At 43.3% G+C, this 12,124-nt stretch overlaps 1 protein-coding gene across 3 annotated transcripts in view; it reads right to left on the bottom strand.

The window, feature by feature from the left end:
- PLEKHM3 (pleckstrin homology domain containing M3) overlaps positions 1-2,263 on the bottom strand; it is a 156,743-nt gene extending 154,480 nt beyond the window's left edge. For 2 of the 3 annotated variants that reach the window (XM_081141783.1, XM_081141782.1), the window contains exon 1: positions 2,124-2,263. The gene's annotated coding sequence lies outside the window, so the exon portion shown is untranslated. The other variant, XM_081141784.1, reaches the window with a different exon arrangement.
- Positions 2,264-12,124: the final 9,861 nt, after the last annotated feature.

Raw genomic sequence — 12,124 nt, 5'->3', positions numbered from 1 at the left:
GAGGCCCTCCTAACTAAAGGCTCTGCAACAGAATCCAGTTCTAAGCTCATTCAGTTTGTTGGCAGACTCCAGTTACCTGTGGCCCTAGGTCTGAGGTTCCAGATTCCACGCTGGGCCATCCACAGCAACTCTAGGCCTCCCACATTTTTTAAGGTAGCCCGTTTCTTCTCAAGTGTCCCCTCCATCTTCAAAACAGCAACAGCATGTTCCGTCCTTCTCAGGCTTCAAATATCTCTGATTTCCCCAGGCAGAGAAAACTCTCCACTTTTATGGGCTCCTGTGATTACATTAGGCCAACCCAGATAACTTCCCTGTCCTAAATTTAACTGTGCCATATAAAACATAATCAAGAAATATTTCATCATATTTACAGGATCCAGGGATTAGGGCACACAATCTTGGTATAGGGGCATTTTTAGAACTGTGCCTGCCATAGGCTTTTAGGTATCATTTTTTTAAATAATTTGTTTGTGCTCTTCATGATTTCTTAATTGCATGAATTTACCAAATAAATGAATCTTACTGATGACTGAGGGAGTTGCATGTTCACAAAGGGGCTGCTGTGCGCTAATAAAGATTCTGAATACATAACTTTGCTAACACTGGTACTTTTTAAAAATTTTTAATTGTGGGAAAGTTTTTATAATACACATTATATAACATTGGCCATCTAAATCATTTTTAAGCATACAGTTCAGTACCGTTAAGTACCTTCACACTGTTGTGCAACCAATCTTTAGAACTCTCCATCTTACAAAACTGAAACTCTCTACCCATTTAACAATTCTCCATATTGCTCCCCGCCCCCCAGCTCCTGGTAACCACCAGGTAACCACTTTCAACATGTATAGTTTTAATTTATGTATTTACTAATAGCAATTACTACATGCACTCTCTAAGCACTTTAAAAATACTAACACATTTAATCCTCATAACAATCCTATGAGAGATCAGTACTGTTATTATTCTCATTCTACAGATTAAAAAACATAGTAAGTAAAGAGCCCAAGGTTACAAAATAGGAAAGTGGCCAAGAAGGAATTCAAACCCAGTCTAGCTTTACAGTTCCTGCTAAAACCACTAAATTGTGAAAATATTCATTGTAAATACAAACTCATCAGGCATCAATAGTATTTCCTTGATGGGCACAATTTAAAAACACTTCTCCGTGTGCAATTTTACCTAATATTTTTCTACTAACTAGAAGTTACATTATTTGACCAAGGTGCCACATGTCTACTGACCTTTTTAGCCCAATGATGGTTAAGGCATTTTCATGAAGTTAATGAAACAAAAACTGCCTTATATTTATTTCAGGTACTGCAGTTATAACTTCCATGTGGTATTTACAATAATATATCTTATGAATGAATACAAATCACAATTCACTGTGAGTACTGAAATTAAAATAGTAAAGAAAAAACCCCAGGTGTTTCTCCTTCCCAAGGTGGAAAAATGAAAAGAAGGAAAAAACTTCCAAATAAGTTTACAACAGCACATAGCTCAATCTCAGCTGAACCGGGGAAATCCAAAAACGTCCTGCTTTGCAAGCTACAAATGTGGACCAGTCTTAATTTGCCATTCATTTGTCTACCTCAGTAGTAACTTATTTCATCTGAGGCGTGGGTCTTCAATTTCCTCACGCCGATTTTTTTAGCTTAGTAATTCTCTGAGAGAAGGCCAAATCATGCTTGTCATCGGTGACACAGTTTCATTTACTATACATTAAAAACGAGCGCAGTCCACAGAAGGAGCAATACTTGTTTCCCTGGGACCCCCAGCCTGATGGTTTGGCTTCTTGGGGGGGGGGGGGGGGCGTCCCGGGCACTCTAAACAACGCACAGGGCGGGACCGGCTATTTCCCTGCTTTCTACTCATATACCTAATTCATAAAAAGAAACAGACAAGGCATCAGGTCATCGCCCCTCACCCACGGTCCACTGCCTTTCAGCGCCGTCTCCAGAATGAAATCAAAAGCAGAGCGTGGAAGCGGCGCAGCCGCCGCTCCCGCAGGAGGCTCCCGGGCGGTGCGGTCCCGTCATCCCCACGCCCGCCCGCGGGGGTCGGCCGGGCGGCACGGAGGCGGCGGGTGCTCACCGGCCCCGCCGCCGCTTCGCGCTCACCTGCTGGGCCCGCAGCCTCCTCCGGCCGGGGCTGGGCGCCGAGAAGCCGCGGGCGGGCGGGCGGGCGGTGCCGGCGGCGGCCGCGAACCATCACCGCCCGGCCGTGTTTACAGGCGCCGCTCTCGGTCCCGCCCTGAAATGCTTCCCCGCGGCCGCCCGGGAAGCGAGACCCGCACCACCAGGTTCCAGGCCGCGAAGACGCCCCCGCGTGCCCGCGGACCTAGCGGCCCGGCAGGGCTCCCGCCCGCACCCGCCAGCCTCCCGCCTCTTTGTTTTCCCGCACAGTTGTCATCGCGCACTTTTTGAAGACAATGGCATGTGCCGCGGAGTCTCCTCGGTGCTCCTCCCCGCACCCAATGGGTGTGTGCAATTGGAAAATTTCCCTTGGAGCAGATCAGGGCCGGGACCCTTTTCAGCAACTCTCCTGTCTAAGAGAATTACTCAGATACGTTTTCTGAAAACAAGACTATTAGAACCTGGAGACTGGTTCTTATTTCAGGTTTGGAGTTGCAATGAAAATCAAGTTTCGCCGCCCTTTCATGTCGCAGTCGGAGGCTGGAAGGGGATGGTTTTTGAGGGGAGGCCTCCACCCCGCTCAGATTCCCAGCCAGAGGGCAACCCTGGGGTGGCCCGAGGCTCCGCAGAGACTCCCCCGCCCCTGCCACAGGGCTTGGTCGCCTGGCAAGAGGGCCTAGTGGTCTTTCGGGAAGACCTTACTTGAAGTTTCTTGCCTTTTTCAACAATATAACACACTTCTTAGCCACTTTCTCAATTTATAATTACACATTTATTTGCTTAACTGTTTTACTGGCTTCTCCAGCCTCACCCATAAACTCCCTGAGGACAGGAACTATTTCGGTTTCACTCACCACCACATAATAGGCTCAAAGCACAATGCCCAATCTGTACATGTTTGGATGGATGGATGGATGGATGGATGGATGAAAAAACTGTCAAAGGAGGCTAGAGAAAGCAGCGAGTTAGGAATGGAAAAATCTGATTACCTTTCCCCTTACAGAAAATAAGAAAATCTTTAACCATTGAATTTTTAAAAATTATCATCTTTGGTTAATGTTCAGAGTTTAAATACATTTAAAAATAAAATTGGCACTGCAATTTGAGATGCAATTCTTTTTTTTTTTTTTTAGAGATGTCTTTACTGATTTCAGAAAGAGGAAGGGAGAGGGAGAGAGAGAGAAACATCAATGATAAGAGTCATTGATCGGCTGCCTCCTGCACGCTCCCTATTGGGTATCCAGCCACAACCCCGGCATGTGCCCTGACCTGGAATCGAACTGCGACCTCCTGGATCATAGGTCAACGCTCAACCACTGAGCCACACCTGCAGGGCGAGATGCATTTCTTGTTTCCCAAACATACAGTGTTCTCTTTTGCTTTCAGACTTTGGTACATGTGGGCTTCTCTGATGAGTGCTCTCAACCCCTCTTCATCGCTTTAGCCTGGCCAGCTTTTCCTTACTCTTTAAGAAGCAAGTGACATCACACTTCTCCTGGAAACTTTGACAGAGGAACCTGTTCCTTTTACTCATGCCCAGAGGAACTTACATGTTCCTCTTTAAATGCACTTATCACATTGTACCAAATTCATCTATATGTTCATCAGTCTTCCTAGACCAGTGATTCTCAAACTTTAGTATGTAACAGCATCTTCTAGAACAGCGCTTCTCAGATTTTAATGTGTGGGGATCCTGTTAACACGCAGATTATGATTCAGGAGGTCTGTGGTGAGGCCTCTGCACCTCTAATGAGCTAACAGGCAATACCACATTTTTAGTGCCAAGGCTCTTGGATGCTTATTAAGAATGCAAATTCCTGGGTCATACACACCACAGATTTTTACTCTGTAGGTCTACGATGGATAGGGTACTGAATTCTGTGATTTTAACAAGTGCCTTAAAGCACTTCCAATATAGATGACGTTAAACAAAAAAATTTAAGACCAAAAGTTGCACTGAAACAAAGGGTTTATTGAGCCATGTGCTAGCCAGAGAAAGGACCAGGTCCTGAGGCATGCAGTCTAAACCAGCAGGAGCAGGGCTAGATGGAGAAGACAAGCATGTCCCCCATCCTGGGATTGACAGGCTCATTAACACGAGGAGTTTGGGGAAGAAAGATATAAGATGTTTTGAAAGAATTAACAACAGCTATACTTTAGAAGGGCAGGAGGAGATGAAGCGGGACAGGTGAATAGTCCAGAAGGGAGAAGTGCTTGTTTCTGGATTGGTGGTGGGCAACAGTCTGGAAAGTTCATGTGTAAACAGGATAAGGTAGCATCTGCTGGTGGGCTATTTCTTTCTAGATAATTGCTGAAAGAGCTGCCTGGAAGTTAATCCAAAATTTCAATATACATTCAGGAATGCAGGTCGAGTTTTGTTAGTTTCAGCCCCAGGCTGCTAACTGATTAACTTTCCTTGTCTCTTCCTCCTACCTCCAGCCTGCTGTATCTTAATTTAGGACATCTCAGAATTTTTTTCTTCGGGAAAAGCTATACCAGTTTCTGAAGTTTGAGGGTGGGGCTCATGCTTGGACATTGTTTCCCACCGTGCATTAAGCACAGGATCTGGTACATAAAGTACATTAAAAAGCCACATTTGCAGAATGCCTGAATTCACTTGCTATCACTAATACAGCACAGAGCCGAGGGAGTGATACCAGAAAAAGAATAAAAGTAAACACTGAGAACAGTCTCAGCTGGGCAGCTGCAGGCTCTTGGCCTCCATTTGGTCAGAAGGGGACATTTTGCTCCTCTAAACTTGAAATAGTTCATGTCTCCATTCAAAAGGCTGTCTATTAACAGTAGCCCTACCTTTAAAAAAAAATTGATCTTATTTTGTAGAGCAGTTGTAGATTCGCAGCAAAATTGAGCAGTAAGCCCAGAGTTCCCTTTTACTCCCTGCCCCCATGCAGGCACAACCTCCCCCATTATCAACATCCTGCACCAGGGCAGTGTGTTTGTTAGAGCTGATGAACTTACACTGACACCTTATTATCACCCTAAATCCATAGGGCCACCTATCTATTTATACCTCTTAGACCTTGAAGCTGAACTACCAATTAAACCCCTATTTGCTCAAGGTAGTTCAAGTTGTTTTCTGTCACTTACAACTTAAAGCATCTAGACGGACATTCCACCTTTCCAGACATCTCAGGAATACTCCTTTCCTCCCACTCTAATCTCCAGACTCACATTTTTACCATTCCTGGATACTCTTCCCCTCTCTCTGTCCTGCTTTAGGCTCCCTCATTATATCTCCTCTGCATCCCCTGAAGGGACCTGGTCTTACTCACCTTTGCATTTTCCACAACACTTATCATAGTTCCTAGTAAATGATCTACATAAGTGTGCGTTAAAAGAAAATGAAACACCAAAACACATGTAAGGAGATTTTATTATTATATCCCTTCACTATTTTTTTTCCTTTTAGCCTTCATTTACTAACGTAATGGCCAAGCCAGGATTCAATAAAGCAATGCTATCTTACAAGAAATGAAAGTCTCATCAAATAATGTTTTAAACTTAATCAGAAAAGTTTTGGTGCTTATTTATAGCTTAACATTTGTAAGCCAAGCACACCTCATTTCATCTCCCCAGATATGCCCAAGTAAATGTGAGTCAGATATTCATTGAGAGCAATATAATATAACTTGTTTGTCTCCTTAGGTAAATTAAAAGCATTTGAGATGTACAGTGCTAAAGTCATAAGTGGAGTCACTTGTTGAAATAACAAATGAGCCTACTATTCAGCTTGTAGGCACCCACAAGTCCACACCCATTGTTAAAATATTAAAATAGTTCAATACAGGTTGGTAACTAGCTTCTGTCCTAAGCTTCCTAAGTGTTCCAGGTCTCTTCCAAAGGAATCTCCACCCAGCCATCCAAATATCTGGCACCCAAAGGATTAGTACCTGGCCCTATTTTGCTGGGAGGGTACCTACGGCACCCCCCTCTTGCGTTAGGACCAGTATTCTTTATGGTTAGTTGATAGCCAGACCATCCATGTTTTTAAGTCTTTTGACCGTCACTCCCACACCCAGAAAAAAAAAGTGAAAGGACTTTAACAAAGCAAAATATCCAAAGATTTGCCCTACCATCCCTATGTCTTTTTTAACCAGAAAGATCAAGAATAAGTAACAGAATCCTATAAAAAAACTTCTTTAATTGGGCAAATTGACTGTAGTGCATTTTAGTCATTCAACAAGCATGTACTACAGGAATTTATTGTCCTCTGGGCATGGGGTTCATGGGTTCATGATGGCTTGTATACTGGTTAGTACTAACCAGGGGCTTCCATTAAGAGCACACCTATTGAGAGAATGGTCCAGAAAGCTAAATCCTTATACAAGGAAAAGTGTCTCAGCCTTGATGTGGGAGAGAACCTTTTTGTATCTTATATTCTCAGCTTCTTTCTGGGAAAATCCTGGCATTCCTGATAAAATGCCTCAGCAATCTGCAAAGTTTAGATAAACTTTAACAGCATTAAGAGCTGTTGCAGGTTGAGTTCCTGGGGAAGCAGACTTTGAGAGAGAGGAACTAACACCTATCCTTCTCAAACTATTCCAAAAGCTTCAAGAGGAGGGGAGACTCCCAAGCACATTTTATGAGGGCAGCATTATCCTAATTCAAAAACCAGACACACTACAAAGAAAGAAATTTATAGGCCAATATCCCTGATGAACACAGATGCTAAAATCTTCAACAAAATATTAGCAAACCGAATCCAGAAATACATTAAAGAGATCATACAGCATGATCAAGTGGTATTTATTTGGGGGATGCCAGGTTGGTGCAATATCTGCAAGTCAATAAACATGGCACACCACACAAACAAAGTGAAGGACAAAACCATATGATCATATCAACAGATGCATAAAAAGCATTTGATAAAATCCAGCACCCATTTATGACAAAAACTCTCAGCAAAGTGGGAACAGAGGGATCATACCTCAACGTCATAAAGGACATATATGACAAAGCCACAGCCAACATCATACTCAAAGAGCAAAAGCTGCAAGTGTTCCCCTTAAGATGGGGAACAAGACAGGGATATCCACTTTCACTGCTCTTTTTCAACATAGGCTGGAGGTCCTGGCCACAGCAATCAGACAAGAAGAAGAAATAAAAGGCATCCAGATTAGAAAGGAAGAAGTAAAACTGTCATTATTTGCAGATAACATGATACCGTATATAGAGAACCCCAAAGATTCCACCAAAAAGCTAGTAGAACTGATAAGTGAATTTAGTAAAGTAGCAGGATACAAAATAAATATCCAGAAAACAGTTGCATTTTTATACACCGATAATGGACTATCAAAAGGGGAACTAAGAAAACAATTCCATTCACAATTGCTTCAAAAAGAATAAAATACCTAAGAATAAATTTAACCAAGGATGTAAACGACCTGTACTTGGAAAATTATAAGACACTGAAGAAGACACAAGTAAGTGGAAGCATACACCATGTTCATGGATAGGAAGAATTAAAATAGTCTATACTATTCAAAGCAATCTACAGATTCAAAGCAATTTCTATCAAGATACCAATGGCATATTTCACAGAACTAAAACAAATATTTCAAAAATTTATATGGAACCACAAAAGACCCTGAATAGCAACAGTGATCTTGAGAAAGAAGAACAAAGTTGGAGAAATCACACTACCTAGTATCAAACTATACTATGAGGTCATAGTAATCAAAACAGCATGGTACTAGCATAAAAACAGGCATATAGATCAATGGAGCAGAATACAAAGCCCAGAATTAAACCCAGGCCTTTATAGTAGTCAATTAATATTTGACAAAGGAGGCAAAAACATACTAAGGGCTAAAGACAGTCTATTCAATAAATGGTGTTGGGAATACTGGTCAGATACATGCAAAAAAGTGAAACCAGACCACCTTCTTAGAGTTTAGGAGATGCATGCCTGTGGGGGAAGAAGAGAGGGAAAGGAAAGGGACCAGTGTGCTTCCCAGAAGGAGAGCATGCACTGGGTCCTTCATCCTGAGGGTTTTTATTTCTCTCTTGCAGGTGGGAATCTTAAGGGAGTTCTCAGGGGAGGATCTCAATACAATATTCATCAGCTTTCCAGGTGTGTCCTTTCAAGGTCATGGTCTCCGCCGATTGGTCTGCACCAAGGCAGCTGATCCTGAGGCAGCCACGAGTCACTTGTCTGGTTTTGCTGCTTTTCTGGGCCTGGAGCTGAAACACAACTGAGACCTAGATGTTATCCGGAGGGGGGAAATGTCAGGGGGTCCAAACTGCATGGCCAGTGATATGCTAGGGGAGGAAAGGTTACCTTTGTTTTCCCAGTTTTGCCCATTGCTAGATACCTGGGCTTTCCACCGTCATGACCTTTCCACCTGGTCTATTGTCCTTTCTCTGCTATGCCTAACTACCTACCACATATTGGGGTGACTTTATATTCTTTGCATTATTGTGGTTTGGGACTTGAAGTTCTTAGAGGTTAGACATAAGTTTAAAATCACATCCTGCAGAGAACTAACTAGTAAGTAAGCATGCGAGGCATATTCTCCAAGCATTTGAGGGGGTCCCCTATCATTTTCAGGAAGAGATTTTTCACCCAATAGAAGACCCAATAGACACAGTGATGCCTATGATTTGCGGGGGAGGGACAGACTTTTCTCTGTCCTCAAGTTTTTTTTCTGTCTGGTCTAATAATCAAATAGACATGAGACAAGAGAAAAATAAAATTTAATACATACATATGTATGGGAACCCCACATACATGAGTGAGTCAGAGACCCCACATGCAGACAAGGTTCAGAGATAGAAGGGAAATTGAGATATGTAAGCATCCTGAGCTAGGGAAGAGGTAAGGTGCCTTGGGGGCTTCAAAGGATCATTGAAAGCTGATAAGAAGAACGGACCTTCCATAAAGAGAAGTTTGTCCTGCCCTATTGCTAGGTCAAAAGAAGTAATCTCTAATAATCTCTTATTACAAGCAAGGCCCCAGATTCAAGTTCTTCTAGGTAGCCAAAGGGAGGGGCAGGAGTTTCTCTTGAGCCTGAAGCTAACATTGGCTTTAGCTCAAAGTAATCTGTAGACCACTGAGGCGCATCTTGAGATGGTTCCTTCTGAACCCCGACGATTCCTAGGAGGTATAGGTTTATAAAGGAAGGGAGAAAAAGAGAAAGAAAGCAACATTTAAATGTGATCCCTACCATAAACTGAGCCTCTCAACACACATACGCATTCACTAACACACACACTCACTCGCTCACTCATTGGCACCCAGACACACACAGAGTATGCTATTCTTCAGCTAATGGGATTGGCACCGCTTAAAGCAGACTGCTAGGTCATTGTCTGCGACCACAGCAAGAGAAACATTATTTAAAGGCCATTCAGACCCTAAAAGAAGCAGCTGAGCAGAGTAATTATCGGAGACTCTCCATTAACTGGGGCATCTTTGCTCTTTGTCTGAGTTGGTTTAATAAGGTCCGCTAATGGGACTGGGGGGGAGGGGGCGCACTAATGGTTCTAAAAAAGCGCCTTCTTGCCCCCTTTATTTCTGGGGACTGTCTTTAGAGATGCTGACAGTAAAGCCAGAAGTTACCATGCTGCAAAATGACCTTCACAAAAACTTGGTGGGGACCCCTGCTGCTTAGGATTCAGGTTTTAAAAATTAGGAAACATCTTAATCTTTTTCTCTCTTCTATTCCAAGGTGATTTCCCTCCCCTTCCTCTTACTGGTCCTTGGCCCTTGGTGTTTGGGAAGCTTGTTGTTGGAAACAGCATCCCTCAGTGGTAATAAAACAGAAAGACACCCCTGGGCAACTTCTCTATAAGCTTACGGCTTCTACTCGTTTTCCAGTGGCCTACTTCTCTAGAAAGACCACCTATCCCATTATTCCTTTTAGAATTTGAAGCTTTTACACATTCACATTTTGAACTTGGGATGGCCACCTGAATTCAACCTACTGTATTATTATCAGCCAGCTTTATAACGAAGGCCTCACGCACCCAGCTTTCCTGGAGGCTCACAACTCACAAGTATTGTTAGTGCCTGGGAGGTGGCCCAAGCTGTCCACTTCTCATTTCCCCTGCTCCAACCCTACACCAAGCTTCCATCTTCTCTCTTCTGGATGACTGAAATAGTCCCCTAGCTGGTCTCTCAGCAGCACTATTGCTCCACCCCCACTTCCACATAATGTAGCTCTTTCTTCCTCTCCAGCAATATCTTGCACCATGCTCCTCCCAGCTGTCTGTACAGGCACTGGGGCCTTTTCCCATGAATGATCATATCATGCTTACTCCAGCCACAGGGCCTTTGCATATCTTTCTGCTTGGAACACTCTTGGCCCTGGTAGCCTCCACTCATCCCTCAGCTCTCAGCTCAGTAGTCAGATGTTCAGGAAAGCCTTCCCTTGCAGCCTTTCTAGGTCAACAATTTCTATTTCATGCATTTATAGCACCATACACTCCTCTTTCACAGCACTACTGCAATTAAATTTTTATATTTGTTTGTATGGCTTTAGATTCAGAACTACCTTGACATGAGTGTCATGGGAATAAGCATAAGCTCTGTACACAATCATTACGTCTGTGTTTGTGTATCATTATATCTTCAGTACCCAGGACAATGTCTGTGACCCGAGTGCTTAGTAAATATTTGTCATGCTTCCGATAGCCATTCAAAGTACTATATTCTACTTCTTCATGCCTGTTTGTGGTATTTCAACCAAAGTTTGTTTCCTGAGAGGTTCCCATGACTACTATATTAGGGACTACCTATAACCCATATTTTCCCATGTTAGTGCAGAGGGCCAGGTATCCTTTCCTATGAGATTAAAGAGTAATTTCCTAGTTACTGGGGTAGGACTAAAAGCATATCCTTATTCCTGTGAGCAGACCTACATGCAGTAACAGAGATTGATAAGGCACAAATGAACACATACAAGCTCTGATGATGTCCCCTGTCTTCTCAAAACCCGGTGGAAAAAAGAATAGTGTGTAGCCAAAGAGGAAAATCAAGGATTGAGAGTCTCAGCACTCCAGACATGCTGGCATAGAGATGGGTGGGTGGGATTGCTCCAGTTGTCTATGGTCTCCAAGAAAACTGTGGACTTTCTCTACTGGTTAGAGAAAGAAGGGTGGGCCTCGGCATGTGCAGAGTAACAGCATGGATTAGGCATATGTTCTATCCTTGGGCTGTTTTGGAGAGGTGGGCATCAGGCTATCCTATATGGGGCCAGCTGAGTGTACCCTGACTTGCACTGAGTGGGTTCAGGTATTCATACAGTGGGCTGGCCAAGCCCACGTATCCCATACCTCCTTTTAAAAAGTAAAGCTAGAAGTCAATTGCATATTTGCATTTCTTTTTTTTAAATCCTCACCCAAGGTTATTTTCTCCGTTGATTTTCAGAGAGAGTGGAAGAGAGGGAGAGAGAGAAACATTGATGTGAGAGAGACACATTGCCTCCCACACACACCCTGACCAGGACCAGGGACCGAGCCTGCAAGAAGGTACATGCCCTTGGTGAGAATCAAATCCGGGACCCTTCAGTCCACCAGCCCAACGATCTAACCACTGAGCCAAACAGGCTAGGGCATAAAGTTGTGTTTTCAGAGAACCTAAGAATAGAAGGGATTGTGCTCCCAAGTCTGGTCTGTATGTTGAACATTTTCTGGAGCTGGTGCTGGTGGGAGAGACTGCCGCAAACTCTAACATAATCTTTACCCCTGTCTAAATTTCTGGGAAACCTGCAAACCTCCCAGCCTCTGTTAACATGTATCCTATGAATATCTCACAGCTCTCGAACTGCAGAGGACACAGAGAGTGTAAAACAAGGAATCTAGCCACAAGGAACTGACAAGCTAATGAAAGGGATATGTGATTCATAAAATAAAGCAATGGAATACAGAGTCCTAAATTGTTGTAGACCAAGACCTCTAAAAATCCACAGCCCACAGTATCAACGCCACTCGGGAGCACTGTTAGAAATGACTTCCCAATCATA

Source organism: Miniopterus schreibersii (assembly GCF_964146895.1).
Source record: "Miniopterus schreibersii genome assembly, chromosome: 7".
Classification (NCBI taxonomy): domain Eukaryota; kingdom Metazoa; phylum Chordata; class Mammalia; order Chiroptera; family Miniopteridae; genus Miniopterus; species Miniopterus schreibersii.
Note: the sequence above shows the minus strand (reverse complement) of the source record. Positions and strands in the feature narration are given on the sequence as shown.